A 15,442-nucleotide genomic window follows, 5' to 3' on the forward strand; every position below is an offset into this window, starting at 1 on the left:
TCAATAAGCACCGTACTTTGTGTTCAGGTATCTAGAATCTTGCCCACCACACCCCCCCCCCCCTTTATTATGCAGCCGATATGTTATTTTATAACTGCCTCCTTTCATAAACAGAATGGAATATACAGTGTTCTGTTAATACGCTCAGATACAAGGAAAAAAAGATATAAAATATTGAAAGATTTATGGTCCATCCCTCAGCAACCCTCATCCATTGCATCCAGTATATGCAAAGTGATGTATTGAACTGGTTAACTGAGTCTATTTGTTTAGTGACTGCGATTAATGCCAATCTCCATGGATTGTAATTATCCCAGTGGAGGGTTTCCATCTTTTAATGATAAATGGGCTCCGTTCAATGTGTCATCTCATAACATGAGCGGAGCATCAACGACAGCACTGACAGGGATCAGCAGATCCAGAGAGAGGGGAGGGGAAATCAGAATCTGAGAACATGAGACTGGAATGTTCCAACAATGGATCAGAATTTAAGGACATTAGACTGAAATATTCCAACAATGGATCAGAATCTGAGAACATTAGTCAGGAATATTCCAATAATAGACAGGAGCTTATCCGATTATATTTGGTATCTTTCTGCATTTGATTGGATGTCATTATCATTGCGGATCTATTTCGCTCTTCTCATTATTCAATACTTTTATTATCCCTTCCTGGCTATCGTTGGTGTTCCTGGTGAGTGTCACTATCCAGATTTGTTTTTTTATAAACCAGTTATGACTGTATTATAGTTATTTCATATCGTCTACACTTCCTGCCACTATTATTGTTCCAATCCAATCCAATCTCTCAATCTAGATATTCACTCTACAGACCACTGCTAACTGCATCAATGAAGGTGTTCAATTCCTGTCTCGCTCTCTGCTCTGGCAGTGTTACTCACGGATCTCTATGTTGAACTATTCAGTTTCAGGGGAGAATCATAATGCATCGTATCATTGCCTTTGCTGTTAAGAGCATGGAGGTCACTGTCTACTGTTCTGGTTACAAACTCCACTTCCTTCCACTGTTTCCATCCCATCCCTGGCCAATATCTGCAGTTGAAGCAGACAAGTCACAACTGTGGGAGATCCCTTTGACAATGAGCTGATTCTTGACACCATTCCCTGACATTTCTAACTTGAAATACTCACTACTCCAGAATATATCTAACTGGTTTATTGCATCTGCTGTTTGAACCTTGAGCTATGAAGTACAGGCTTAATGAAGCCAATAATCTGCTGCTGACGCTCCCGGCTTCAAACCTGCCGAAGCAAATCTGATTCGAACTCACACCAAACTCCCATCCATCTGTCATTCATGTGCACACGGATGTATATTGCTGTTGTGTCTGGCAATGCCTTTATTTTAACATTCTCAAACACTTTATCTCATCTGTCCATGAAACTTCCCTCGTTCTCTCTATTGATAAACAAAAAGCCTGCCAGCTGTTCTTATTTAAAATTGTTTTCTCCATGTGCGTTCCTTCTCAAACAATGAGTTTCGCATTCAACCACGCCTATCGTGCACACTCTCTCAGTCTCTGATGAACACAGAGAGAGAGCAAACCTTCCAATTATAGGCAGTAATCTGATGCGAGTATAGTTAGCATATGTTAGTAAAGTTTTCAATACTCTCCAGATAGTGCAGTTCACTGAGCAACACACTAGCATGGTGTGCACAGCTCTCCATGCTGGGCTGTCATCTTGTCCCAGTTTATGTTTGTTTGTGGTGTTCTGTGAAGCAGATTCAGAATTTGATGTAACAAGCCATTCAGCTGATCTGACAATGCCTGTATTTAATGTTCTCATTCTTGTAATTTTCCGCACGAAGATCTCACGTCTGCAGTTAGTCCCACTGCCCTGTCTTTTTCCCCATATTTACACAACATCTTTTCAGTTAATTAACTGCCTGTTTCTGTCTTTAATGTGAATCTCTCTGTCCCTCTGTATCTTTCCCTGGCCTTCGGTTTTGTCTCCCTAGTGTATCGAGTGCTGGCATTGTGTAGCTCAGAAATAATGAAATGGCGTGTGTCAGGCTGTTGTTCACTTCCCGGTGTGTCCCATGTGCTGGTTCATGGACAGGTGTATTTCAGAAGTTATGAGACACATCCTTGTACCTTGGTGTGTACCTGTGGCTGTCCCTTTCAGGTGACCTTGTGATCAGTAACACGAGGAAGACCACTGAGTAAAGGACCAGGCATCTAAATTGCCTGACAATGCTGTCACTTTTTTAATAAAAGGTTATTTTCTCGTCATTTTTCGTAAGAGGTCTTAAAGGCCAAACTTCCTACTGAAAACGGCTCAAGTAAATAACTTACGGGGATTTTAGGGTTTTTAATAAATAGTAGTAACAATGGCCAGCTCGCATAGACTAGGCTTTCTAGGTTTCTTTTCATTGTAGCAATAACAATCACCAGGTGCTTGGGGTCCCAGAACGGGTGTAAGTTTTTGTAAATTATCCCGAGCTGCTATTCTCTCTGGAAGCTCACTTGATGCTCTTTCCTTCTGGATTGGAGAACTGTATGCAAGAATGAATGTTTGAATGTTCCTTTTTGCCAAGGGGTGTGTTTAGGTGATTGTAGTATATTGGAACAGTTCATTTGTAGAAGGTACTGTATCCATTATTCTGTTAATGTTTCCAATAGTTAATTTAGTCTAAATTCCTCTTCATAGTGTATGGACTTTGATTAGAGTGTTTAAAAACATTGTGTTTTGCTTTATGGTGAGTGGTTTGACGAGTACCATCACATCTGGAACACCCACTTCACATCTACCGTTAAAATAAGAAAAGGTTCGCATCCAAATTACCTCCTTAAACTAGTTTGAGTCAGTCTGGTTGGTCTATTGCAAACTGGGGACTCTTGTCTGGTTCTAAATCGATAATACTAAATTGGGTTTAGAATTCCAATCCCTACAGTGTGTAAACAGGCCATTCGACCCAACAAGTCCACACCGACCCTCCGAGGAGTAACCTACCCAGACCCATTCCTTTACCCTATTATTACACATTTACCCCGACTAAGGCACCTAACCCACACATCCCTGAAAACTACAAACAATTTAGCATGGCCAATTCACCTGACATGCACACTTTTGAATTGTGGGAGGAAACTAGAGAATCCAAAATAAGCTCATGCAGACACTGGAGAGTATGCACTGGGAGGCTATTGGGTTCAAAGGTCCAGTATGGTACTTGTTAGTGTCTTTGGTTCTGGATGTAGAATTTGGTTGGTTTAAACAGTGTATTGAGTTTAAAGACAATTTCAGTCACTAAGAGGTCTCTGGGTGTGGAAGAAGTAAAGTTTTACAAAAGGTAATGAAGGGAAGCTGTAGGAATTGACACACAAGCTGGAGTTAGAACATAGAACATAGAACATAGAACAATACAGCACAGAACAGGCCCTTCGGCCCACGATGTTGTGCCGAACTTCTAACCTAGATTAAGCACCCATCAATGTACCCATACAAATGCCGCTTAAAGGTCGCCAATGATTCTGACTCTACCACTCACACGGGCAGCGCATTCCATGCGCCCACCACTCTCTGGGTAAAGACCCCACCCCTGACATCTCCCCTATACCTTCCACCCTTCAGCTTAAATTTATGTCCCCTTGTAACACTCTGTTGTACCCGGGGAAAAAGTTTCTGACTGTCTATATCTATTCCTCTGATCATCTTATAAACCTCTATCAAGTCACCCCTCATCCTTCGCCGTTCCAACGAGAAAAGGCCGAGAACTCTCAACCTATTCTCATGCGACCTATTCTCCATTCCAGGCAACATCCTGGTAAATCTCCTCTGCACCCTCTCCAAATCTTCCACATCTTTCCTAAAGTGAGGCGACCAGAACTGCACACAGTACTCCAACTGTGGCCTAACCAAAGTCCTGTACAGCTGCAACATCACTTCACGACTCTTGAATTCAATCCCTCTGCTAATAAACGATAATACTCCACAGGCCTTCTTACAAACTCTATCCACCTGAGTGGCAACTTTCAAAGATCTATGTACATAGACCCCAAGATCCCTCTGTTCCTCCACCTGACCAAGAACCCTACCATTAACCCTGTATTTCGCATTCTTATTTGTTCTTCCAAAATGGACAACCTCACACTTGGCAGGGTTGAACTCCATCTGCCACTCCTCAGCCCAGCTCTGCAACATATCTAAGTCCCTTTGCAAACGACAAATGCCCTCCTCACTGTCCACAACTCCACTTATCTTCGTATCATCTGCAAATTTACTGACCCACCCTTCGTCTCCCTCATCTAAGTCATTAATAAAAATTACAAACAGCAGAGGACCCAGAACTGATCCCTGCGGAACTCTACTTGTAACCGGGCTCCAGGCTGAATATTTACCATCTACCACCACTCTCTGACTTCGACCGGTTAGCCAGTTTTCTATCCAATTGGCCAAATTTCCCTCTATCCCATGCCTCCTGACTTTCCTCATAAGCCTACCATGGGGAACCTTATCAAATGCCTTACTAAAATTCATGTACACTACATCCACTGCTCTACCCTCATCCACATGCTTGGTCACCTCCTCGAAGAATTCAATAAGACTTGTAAGGCAAGACCGACCCTTCACAAATCCGTGCTGGCTGCCCCTAATCAAGCAGTGTCTTTCCAGATACTCATAAATCCTATCCCTCAGTACCCTTTCCATTACTTTGCCTTCCACAGAAGTAAGACTAACTGGCCTGTAATTCCCGGGGTTATCCCTATTCCCTTTTTTGAACAGGGGCACAACATTCGCTACTCTCCAGTCCCCTGGTACCAACCCCGTTGCCAGTGAAGACGAGAAGATCATTGCCAACGGTACTGCAATTTCCTCTCTTGCTTCCCACATAATCCTAGGATATATCCCGTCAGGCCCGGAGGACTTGTCTATCCTCAAGTTGTTCAAAATGTCCAACACATCTTCCTTCCTAACAAGTATCTCTTCTAGCTTACCAGTCCGTTTCACACTCTCCTCTTCAACAATACGGTCCCTCTCGTTCGTAAATACTGAAGAGAAGTACTTGTTCAAGACCTCTCCTATCTCTTCCGACTCAATACACAGTCTCCCACTACTGTCCTTGATCGGACCTACCCTCGTTCTCGTCATTCTCAGGTTTCTCACATACGCATAGAATGCCTTGGGGTTATCCTTAAACCTATCCGCCTAGGATTTTTCATGCCTTCTCTTAGCTCTCCTAATCCCTTTCTTCAGGTCCCTTCTGGCTATCCTGTATCCCTCCACTGCTCTGTCTGAACCCTGTTTCCTCAACCTTATGTAAGCCTCCTTCTTCCTCTTTACTAGACATTCAACCTCCCTCGTCAACCAAGGCTCCCTCACACGACCATTTCTTTCCTGCCTGATAGGTACATACATATCAAGGACACGTCGTATCTGCTCCTTGAAAAAGTTCCACATTTCCACCACATCCTTCCCTGACAGCCTATGCTCCCAACGTGTGCTCCTCAAATCCTGTCTTACAGCATCGTAATTTCCCTTCCCCCAATTGTAAAATCTACCTTGTTGTGTGCACCTATCTCTCTCCATAACCAAGGTGAAAGTCACAGAATTGTGGTCACCATCACCAAAATGTTCACCCACTAACAAGCCCACCACTTGTCCCGGTTCATTACCGAGTACCAAATCCAATATGGCCTCCCCTCTGGTTGGACAATCTACATACTGCGTTAGAAAAGCTTCCTGGACACACTGCACAAACACCGCCCCATCCAATCTACTTGATCTAAAGAGCTTCCAATCAATATTTGGGAAGTTGAAGTCGCCCATGACTACGTCCCTGTGACTTCTGCACCTTTCCAAAATCTGTTTCCCAATCTGTTTCTCCACATCTCTGCTGCTATTGGGGGGCCTATAGTAAACCCCTATAGAGTTGGGGTTGTGTTTGTCTGTGCGAAAATGAGAGGTAATTACAGCTATAGCTCGGCAATTACATTTGGTGGAACCGCCATCGGAATCTTTGGAAATGGCGAGAATTCAATTTCAAATGAGGCACCTTGAACATGAAAAGGAATTGAAACAGTTTGAATTGTGATGAAAAGTAGAAATAAAACAAAAGGAAATGAAGACGGAAGAGAGAAAAAGAGAGAAGAAAAGCAGAGAGTTTCAACTTCAAAATTTAGTAATTGGAGAGGAAAGTTGACATAGAAGGTGAAGATGAAGGCAGACAGTCGGCTGGATAAGGAGGATGAGCAACCCTATATAGCCAAAGGTCTGATGGGGATCTGTTTAAATACATCCAGGTATTATCTAAATTTGATGAGAATGATGGAGGGTGCCTTTTTAATATCATTTCAGAAAGTGGCTAAACAAATGCAGTTTCCAGAGAACATGTGGATTTAGTTGATTCAAACAAAGCTAATAGGCATTTGTATCCCTATCAGAGGAGGTATCTGCTGAGTATGAGGAGGTAAAGAAAGCTATTTGAAGTGCATATGAGCTTGTGCAAGAAGCTGACAGACAGTGTTTCAGGAATCTAAAATAGCATGCCTGGTTAAACGCACTTTGTGTTTGAAAGGATCAAACAAATTTTGAAAGGTGGGGAAGGGTATTAAAACATAGCAAACCTATGACCCTTAGAGAGATTCTTATTTTCGAGAAGTTCAACAATTTACTTCCTGCAGTCATGAGAACTCGTGTGGAAGAGCAGAGAGTAACAATGGGAAAGTTAGAAGCTGAAATGGCTGATGATGATGATTGAGTTCAGAAAGCAAAGTTTGGTTTCTGTGAGAGATTGAGAAGATTGTGTGAGATCTTCTTAAAACATATCCCTGTGAGAGTAAGGTTTATTGGCATAGGCCAGGAGTAGCAGGTAAAGGGGTGAGAGCATTAAGAGGTACAGAAGCATGTAATTCTTTTCTGCTGAGACATGAGGAGCTACTTCATTCAGAAGGACTATTGGAGAGATGAGAAGTGCTCCATTATGTAACGTGTGGTTGGAGTGTCCAGTGGAAACATCAACAGATTTATTCCACAATGGGGAAGGTGGCCTTGAGCTTGGTGTTGGCGTCACAACATTTCAGCATTTAAATTACAAATAACGTATCTGAGACAAATCGTTTTCACTGATCGTGACCCCATAAAGATTTTGGAGAAGTTTTGGGAGAAAAATACCAGTCTGTGTCTACTGAGCTTATTATTTCCGCCATTAAATATGAAATTATACATGTGACAGGGTTAGAAAACCTAAGTTTTGACACGTTGTGGAAACTTGAGTGAAGAAAAACAGAGGCATTCTGTGGCAGGAGTAAAATGACTGAAATCGAATGTCGTTGTGAACATTTGTATGCTCAGAGTCAATGTAACATATGTGTATGGCAGTCAATAGACAATAGTCAATAGGTGCAGGAGAAGGCCATTCTGCCCTTCGAGCCTGCACCACCATTCAATATGATCATGGCTGATCATTCCTAATCAGTATCCTCTTCCTGCCTTATCTACATAACCCTTGATTCCACTATCTTTGAGAGCTCTATCCAACTCTTTCTTAAATTAATCCAGAGACTAGGCCTCCACTGCACACTGGGGCAGAGCATTCCACACAGCCACCACTGTCTGGGTGAAGAAGTTTCTCCTCATCTCTGTCCAAAATGGTCTACCCCGTATTTTTAAGCTGTGTCCTCTGATTCGGCACTCACCCATCAGCGGAAACATGTTTCCTGCTGCCAGAGTGTCCAATCCGTTCATAATCTTATATGTCTCAATCATATCCCCTCTCAGTCTTCTAAACTCAAGGGTATACAAGCCCAGTAACTTCAGTCTTTCGGTGTAAGGTAATCCCGCCATTCCCGCCAGTCTACTCATAGAGGAAGGTTAGGAGGTCTAAAATGAATCCCTTTTTGTATATTGATGGATCATTTTATTAAAGGTGGAGTTGTGAGTATACTATCACTATAAAAAGGTTATTTTCTATTGGGATTTTTTTTGAAGAGAGGTTATAAAGAGAGAGGTGCAGAACTGCTGTCTGAAAACAGTTTAAGTAAATAATTGAGAAAGCCTTTAGGTTTTATTAAAACATTGGTAACAATGGAAGGGCAGCGGCCAGCTCTCCCAGACCAGGTTTTCTCGGTTTGCTTTTAGCTGCAGCATTCAGAAGCTGTTGGAGATCCCGGAAAGGGTTGGAAGTTTCAATACATGATCCCCAGCTGCTTTTCTCTCTGAGATCTCTGTTGATGTTGATATCTCTTCGATCGGAAAACTGCATGTAAGGATCTGTATTTGAATATATCTTTGTGCCAAGCAGTGTATACCAAGAAGGTACGGTATCTATTGTTTGTGTAAGTGTTCAAACATATAAGCTATTTCAAAATGTTCTTTTCTTTAATTGTATTTTAACTAAAGCATTTGAATAGACTATATTTTGCTTAAAGTCGAGTGGTTTGACCAGTCACAACATATCTGGAACGCAAACTTCACATCTATTTTTAAAATAAGGAAAGGTTTGGGTCTAAGCGACCTTCTTAAAATATTTTGCAGGGATCTGGTCTGGTCCACAACACTTATAGATGAGGAGTTTCTGACTGACTCTTCTTGAAAATGTAGTGGAGGGGTTGGGGATGGTTTGCTGGTGTTTGTGCTGTGAGCTGCCTGAGACATTCAGGGAGACATGAGGATTTGCTGACCCATCTTTGGGTGGAGCCTGGGGACTGTAGTTACAGCATCTGGGTCTGTAACGTGAGCAACAAATGGAGCAAAGGTTACAGAGTGGGGAAACTCTGAAAACACAGAGTTAGTGTATGTGTGGAAAGGGATCTGTTGGACCCACCCGAGTTTTCCATTAACAGCCTCGCAAGCTACACTTAATCCAGGAGCAGAGTGTGAGGGGACATTGATTGAACAAGGAGCTGGTCACAGAGCAGTGTCACCTCCTTTAACACGTCCTGCAGCTTCACCCCAGGGGAAAGGACAGTGCTGCCAGTGGCTGTTCGGGTCACAGTTTCATTCAGCTTCTATGTTCTGGAACTTTCCAAGCAGGACTGGGTGACATAGCCATCATCTCCCAGTATGTTGCCATCAATGTAACCATTCGGTGATGGATGAGGTAAATACATCGTTTCCCCCACAGCAGGGAGCTGCCAAGTGTATCCAGTATAATGGGATTCCCGATGGTGTACATGGCATCTGCAGAGTACCCATGTCAATGGGGAGAGGTAGAGGAACTGAAGGAGCTCTCTCTCTGTTAATGTTACCGTGTGTCCATGCACAGTACACTATGTTGGTGAATACCTCTGTCCTGACAGCAGACACAGTACCTTCATTCACAAGCAGACAACATTCCCATCGTCTTCGGGTCTCCATGTAGAAAGGAATGAATGTATCTTGGATAAAGGCCGTCCCCTTAATACATGTTTAAAAACAGCATCCCCATCACCAACCAAACACTTCAAAACATTCCATGTGTACGGAGAGCAATGGGGTCACTTGGAGTGTCTGGGTGCAGACGATCAGGGATGGAGCAAAACCTTCCATGTCTGTACGGGGCTGAGTGAACCCTCCAGGACACAGTATCATTAAGTCCTGTAATCCCTCTCCATTTCAGTAACATACTGCCTTCCATTATTCCTGTAAATGAAATGACAGGTTATATCATGTTATATTGCACCTGTCAAATTATTATCCATTGCCTTTACCTCTCTTGATAATTTATTCTCTTGCTTATCACAGCAACATGACCAAACTCAATATCTCTATATCTGTTCAATCCTCCTGATCATTGATATAGATTGTAAATAGTGGAGGGCCCTGCACTGGTCACTGTGTGACTCCACTGGTGACGTTCTGTCAAACTGATTAAGACTGATTTATCCGGAGAGCCTACTTCCTGTTTGATACACAGTCCTCTCCCATTACTGTGTAACACAGTGGAAAAGCTGAATATGAACGAAGAGAATCAGTCAGGAATCCAACCCCTCGAATCTGCTCCGCCATGGAATACAATCATGGCTGATGTCATCGCGGCCTGTGTTCCACATCCCTGCTATCTCTCGATCGTTAAACTCTAGTCTCTTGTTGGAGATTGCGCCACATGAAAAAAATATCCACTCCACATCTACACTTTCAATTATATTTCGCATCTTACAGACCTCAATGAGCTCTCCTATTGTCCTTATAAAATCGAGAGTATAGGCCTAAACTGCTCAATTTCTCTTCATAAGACAAACACTTCAAATATGGAATCAATCGAATGAAGCTCTTCTGAATTGCGTCCAATGGAAATACCTCATTCTGCAGGACACCCAAACTGTACTCCAGTTGCAGCCTCACTAATGCCTTGCATAGCTACAGCAACACTCCCTACCTTTCTACTCTATCCTTTTACAAATAAACGATGAAGTTATGCTTGCATTTCTCAGTATTTGAAGTACCCGCAAGCAAGTTTTCTGTGATATGCAAGCAGACACCCAGATACCTCTGCACTTAAGCACTTTGAAGTTTCTCTCCATTTAGATAATAATTTGCCTTTTTATTAGGCTGGCCAACTTGAATAACCCCATATTTATCCACTTTAGTTTTCATTGCCAAATGTTTGCCCATTCACCCAATCTATACATATAGTTTTTAAATCTCTTGCATCATCATTCCGAAGTAATTTCCCACTAATGTTAGTGTCATCTGAAAATGTAGCTAATGTATTTTCTATCCCGTCAACCGAGTAATAATATCGATCCCAAATGGTTGAGGCATGAGAACTGAAATCTATGGCACCCAACAAATTGCATTTTCCAATAGAAAATGATACATTTAATTCATCTGACTGCATTTTGTTAGTTAACCAATCCTCCATCCAAGACAATAAATTACTCCTAAACTCATGCTGTCTGATCTTACCACTCACTCTTTGGAGAAGCGACATATCTAATGCCTTCACGAAGACCAGATATATTCCATCACCAGGATTCCCACTATCCACCTTGTTTTTCACATCTTTAAATAACTCAAGAAAACACTTCAATCATAGTTTATCTTTTGTAAAACCATGTTGAGTCTGATGGATTGTGGTTTACGTTTGCAAATGTCCTCAACAATGGATTCTAATAATTTGCCTTAAATTACAATACTTTATTGTTACATTTTACTCCCTAATGTATTCAGTTATTATAATTTCTTCCCTTTTGAAAACCTTGACGTTTTCTTTGAATTCCTGTTTGATGGGCAAAAGGTTTTAAGAGATGTGCTCCAATTGCTGCATAAGCGGTATGTGTGGCTGACTGGACTCATCATCCTGCTGGTGTACAAAATCGATGGGATGAAGTCTTTCTGGGGTTCCATGTTTAGATTAGATTACTTACAGTGTGGAAACAGGCCCTCCGGCCCAACAAGTCCACACCGGCCCGCCGAAGCGTAACCCACCCATACCCCTACATCTACATCTACCCCTTACCTAACACTACGGGCAATTTAGCATGGCCAATTCACCTAACCTGCACATCTTTGGACTGTGGGAGGAAACCGGAGCACCCGGAGGAAACCCATGCAGACACGGGGAGAACGTGCAAACTTCACACAGTCAGTCGCCTGAGGCGGGAATTGAACCCGGGTCTCCGGCGCTGCGAGGCAGCAGTGCTAACCACTGTGCCACCGTGCCGCCCACACGTGTTGTCATCTCCAAGGCCAAAATGACCGCCTCCTGTTGATGCGTTAGAGGGGTGGGGGATTATGGAATCTTCCCGTTACTGTGTAACATTTTGAGGGTCTGATATGTCTTCTTATATTTCTCCATAATCGGTGGAGATACTGAACGGTCTCCTCATGTATCCCAGAGATGGAACGAAGGGAGCGATTGGTCTTCTCTTGTTCCCATACAACAGACACGTGTCTGAATTACCTCCTCCTTTCTCACGAAAAAAGTCTCAGATAGTTTTTATCCTAACACATTTCCCTTGCAACAGACTCGGTGGGTCTGAATGGCCTCCTGTTATCCCAGTGTAACAATCTCCAGTCAATGTGTGACCACTTCCAGTTCCTATGTTACGGACTTGAGGAGGCTGAATGGACTGATCCTGTTGCTGTGTAACAGGATACTGGTGCAACATGGCCTACTCTGGATCCAGTGTTATAGATTCGAGGGGCTGATTGGCCTCGAATATATATCAGGCTCGAGGGGCTGACAGTGTCGTCCTATTCTGGTGTAACAGGCTCGAAGACCTGAATATCCTCCTGTTGTTCCTGTGTAACAGGCTGGTGAACGGAATGGATTCCCCCACTATCTGTGTAATTCTCTTCAGTTGTTGACTCCTTCCTGTCATCTGTGTTGAAATAAGATCATCCTTTATTTTTGTAAACTCCAATGGCTATTGGATCAACCTGATCATCCTTTAGTTATAAGCTAGCACCTTCATTGCAGGAATCAGCTGAGGGATCCATCTCTGAGCTGCTTCCAATATAACAATATCCTTTCGTCATTGAAGAGACTAAATCTGTACACACTACTCCAGATGTGATCTCACTAAGACCCTGTACAGCAGCAGCAATGATTTACCATCCTGCTGTAAGGTTCCCACCCAGGTTAGAGCAGTCTCAGCTCTCTGGGGGAAATACAGAGCATTTATGAACGATCATTGTCCTTCTCTACTCCATCAGCATAACGGGAGATCTGGAGAAAATGTCACAATGATGCTTAAGAAGATCATAAATGATGTGGCAAGATGATCTCTACCATTAATCTCCCCAAATCCCACATCGCTCAGATTCTCCAGAATCTAGTAAGGTGGAGTGCAAAAACAGCAAGGAGAAGGAAACATTGATGGGAGTTATATGTCAAAGTGAAAGCTGCAATACAAATGCTGGACATGTTATAAAACGGGAAATGAGATATACACATTTGTGGGTACTGCAGTAATAATGTCCTGTTTACATTATATCTAAACTGTGTTAACCCAACTGAATGCTAATGCTGGGAAAAAATGGATTTCATGAGCATGTGTTAGATGGTGGGATTAACATTTTGTCGAGCACTGAGCGAGAGATCAGGTTATTTAGAAAATGATGCTGGATGATCAGAAAAGCTAATTGAAAACTTTGCTGTAAAGGACCTTTTGGGAACAGTGACCACAATACATTGGTTTTCTTTTATGCTGTTTGAGTACACGGTAGTTTTTGTTTTATTTGAAGTAACTGTCATAAATCTGAATCGTCCAAGCCCTGAAGGTGTGAGGAGAAATTGGGGTCTGCAGATGCTGGAGATCAGAGTTGAGGAGTGTGGTGCTGGAAGATCAGAGTCGAAAAGTGTGGTGCTGGAAAAGCACAGTCAGGCTGCGTACTAGTAGCAGGAGAATTGACGTTTTTGGCATAAGCCCTTCATCAGGAATGAGGCTTATGGATGAAGGGGGGCTGAGAGATAAATGAGAAGGCGGTGTGGCAGGAGGGAGGTAGCTAGGAATGCGATAGGTAGATGAAGGTGGGGTTGAAAGTGATAGGTGATGAAGGGAGACAGAACGCCTCATCTACTACATACGTTAAAGCCAGTGTGGTCTTCTCTACATTGGTAAGGCAGGTGGATCATTTCAGAGAACATAGCTGGGATAGCCACATTGACCAACTCCACCGCCTTGTGGCTGAACACTTTAACTCTCCTTTCCACTCTGCCAAGGACGTGAGAGTCCTGGGCCTCCTCCATCGCCAAACCCTAACCACCCGAAGCATGGATGAAGAAAGGTTCTTCTTCTACCTTGGGACCCTCCAACCACAGGGGATTAATGTAGGTTTCACCAGTTTCCCCATTTCCCCTAACTCCACCTTATCCCAGTCCAATCTTCCAACTCAGCATCCTCCCCCCTTTTGAACGTTCCTATGTGTTCATCTTCCTTCCGATCAATCTGGTCCACCCGCCTCTCCGACCTCAGCCTTTCAGCCTCACCTTCCACTATCTAGTAGATCACAGGAATTAGCTTAGAAAAATGCCAAGTACCGTAGTAAGCCAGGGGAATCGGAGAAATATAGGACCCAGCAACGGATGACCAAGAAAAGAAAATCAAAAAGCGAAAAAGCATAAAAACAAAAGAAAAACATAAATACTGCTAAAAAAAAGTACATCAGTGTATGAAACAAAAATAAAAACAAGGTCAAATATGGAACAGTGAGTGTGCGGACAGAATAATTTATTGAAGACAACAGAGAAATCGCAGGGAAAAGAAACAGTTTCTTTGTGTCTATCTTCAAGGCAGAAATTCTCCCAGAAATACCAAGTGACCATGGGACTTGTGTAAGTAAAGTCTAAGATCATTCTTATCAGTGTTGATGTCATCTTTGAAAAGAAAGCTGGATTGAGTATTTATAAACGTGACAGATCAAAAGTACTTCATACCAGAATTTCAGAGGAAGCAGCAATAGGCATATTGATTGCATCGCAGATTATCACGTTGTTTTCCAATATATTCCCGAAAGATATTTAGCCAATCTGGATAAGGCAAAGGTTACAAATATTATCCAACAGTTTAAGAAAGGATGAAGATGGAGAGTGGTGAACTACAGATCAGTAACTTGTCATCCGTGGTCGGATGTCTGTTGGGCTCGATTATAAAGAACGTGTTACTGGATATATAGAAGGTCATGGGAAAACTGGGGAGGATGATAATGCATCGATGAAACGAAAACCATAAGTGGCAAACATTTTTTGGAATGGTTTGAGATGATTCTTGTGGACGTAGGCAATGAGGAGCTAATGGATAACGTATAGTTGGATATTCAAGAGAATCTTTTATAAGAACTCTCCTACTAACATCATAAGAAAAGTTAAAGTGAAAGGACTTGGGAAGAATTGGACGGCAGAGTGGCACAGTGGTTAGCACTGCTACCTCACACCGCCAGAGACACGGGTTCAACTCCCGCCTCAGGCAGTTTCCACATTCTCCCCGTGTCTGCGTGGGTTTCCTCTGGGTGTTCCGTTTTCCTCCCACAGTTCAAAGATGTGCAGGTCAGGTGAATTGGCCATGCTAAATTGTCCGGAGTGTTAGGTAAGGGGTAAATGTAGGGGTACGGGTGGGTTACGCTTCGGCGGGTCTGTGTGGACTTGTTGGGCCGAAGGGCCTGTTTTCACACTGTAACGCAATGTAATCTAAACACAAGCAAATAGGAAACGAAAAATTAGGTTTACATTCATGTGAATGTAATTGAAATATAGAAGATGCCATGCGCATCTTCTAAACTGAGAGTATTGTGTCCCATTTGGAGTCCCAATCTAAGATAGAATATACTACAGATGAACTGCAAAAGGTATTCTCCAGATTAATCCCTAAAATGGCAAGATTGTCTGATGTGGAAACTCAGCCTGTGATCTCGAGTTTCAAAAGATGAGAGGGGATTTAACTGAAACTTAGAAACATAGAGGGGAGAGAACAACCGAGGGACATGGAGATGTGCAAGCAGGAGAGACGAGGGAGAATCCCATGATATTCTACACGGACAAGTAGAACAGAATAATC

This window comes from Chiloscyllium punctatum, chromosome 28, assembly GCF_047496795.1.
Source record: "Chiloscyllium punctatum isolate Juve2018m chromosome 28, sChiPun1.3, whole genome shotgun sequence".
NCBI lineage: Eukaryota > Metazoa > Chordata > Chondrichthyes > Orectolobiformes > Hemiscylliidae > Chiloscyllium > Chiloscyllium punctatum.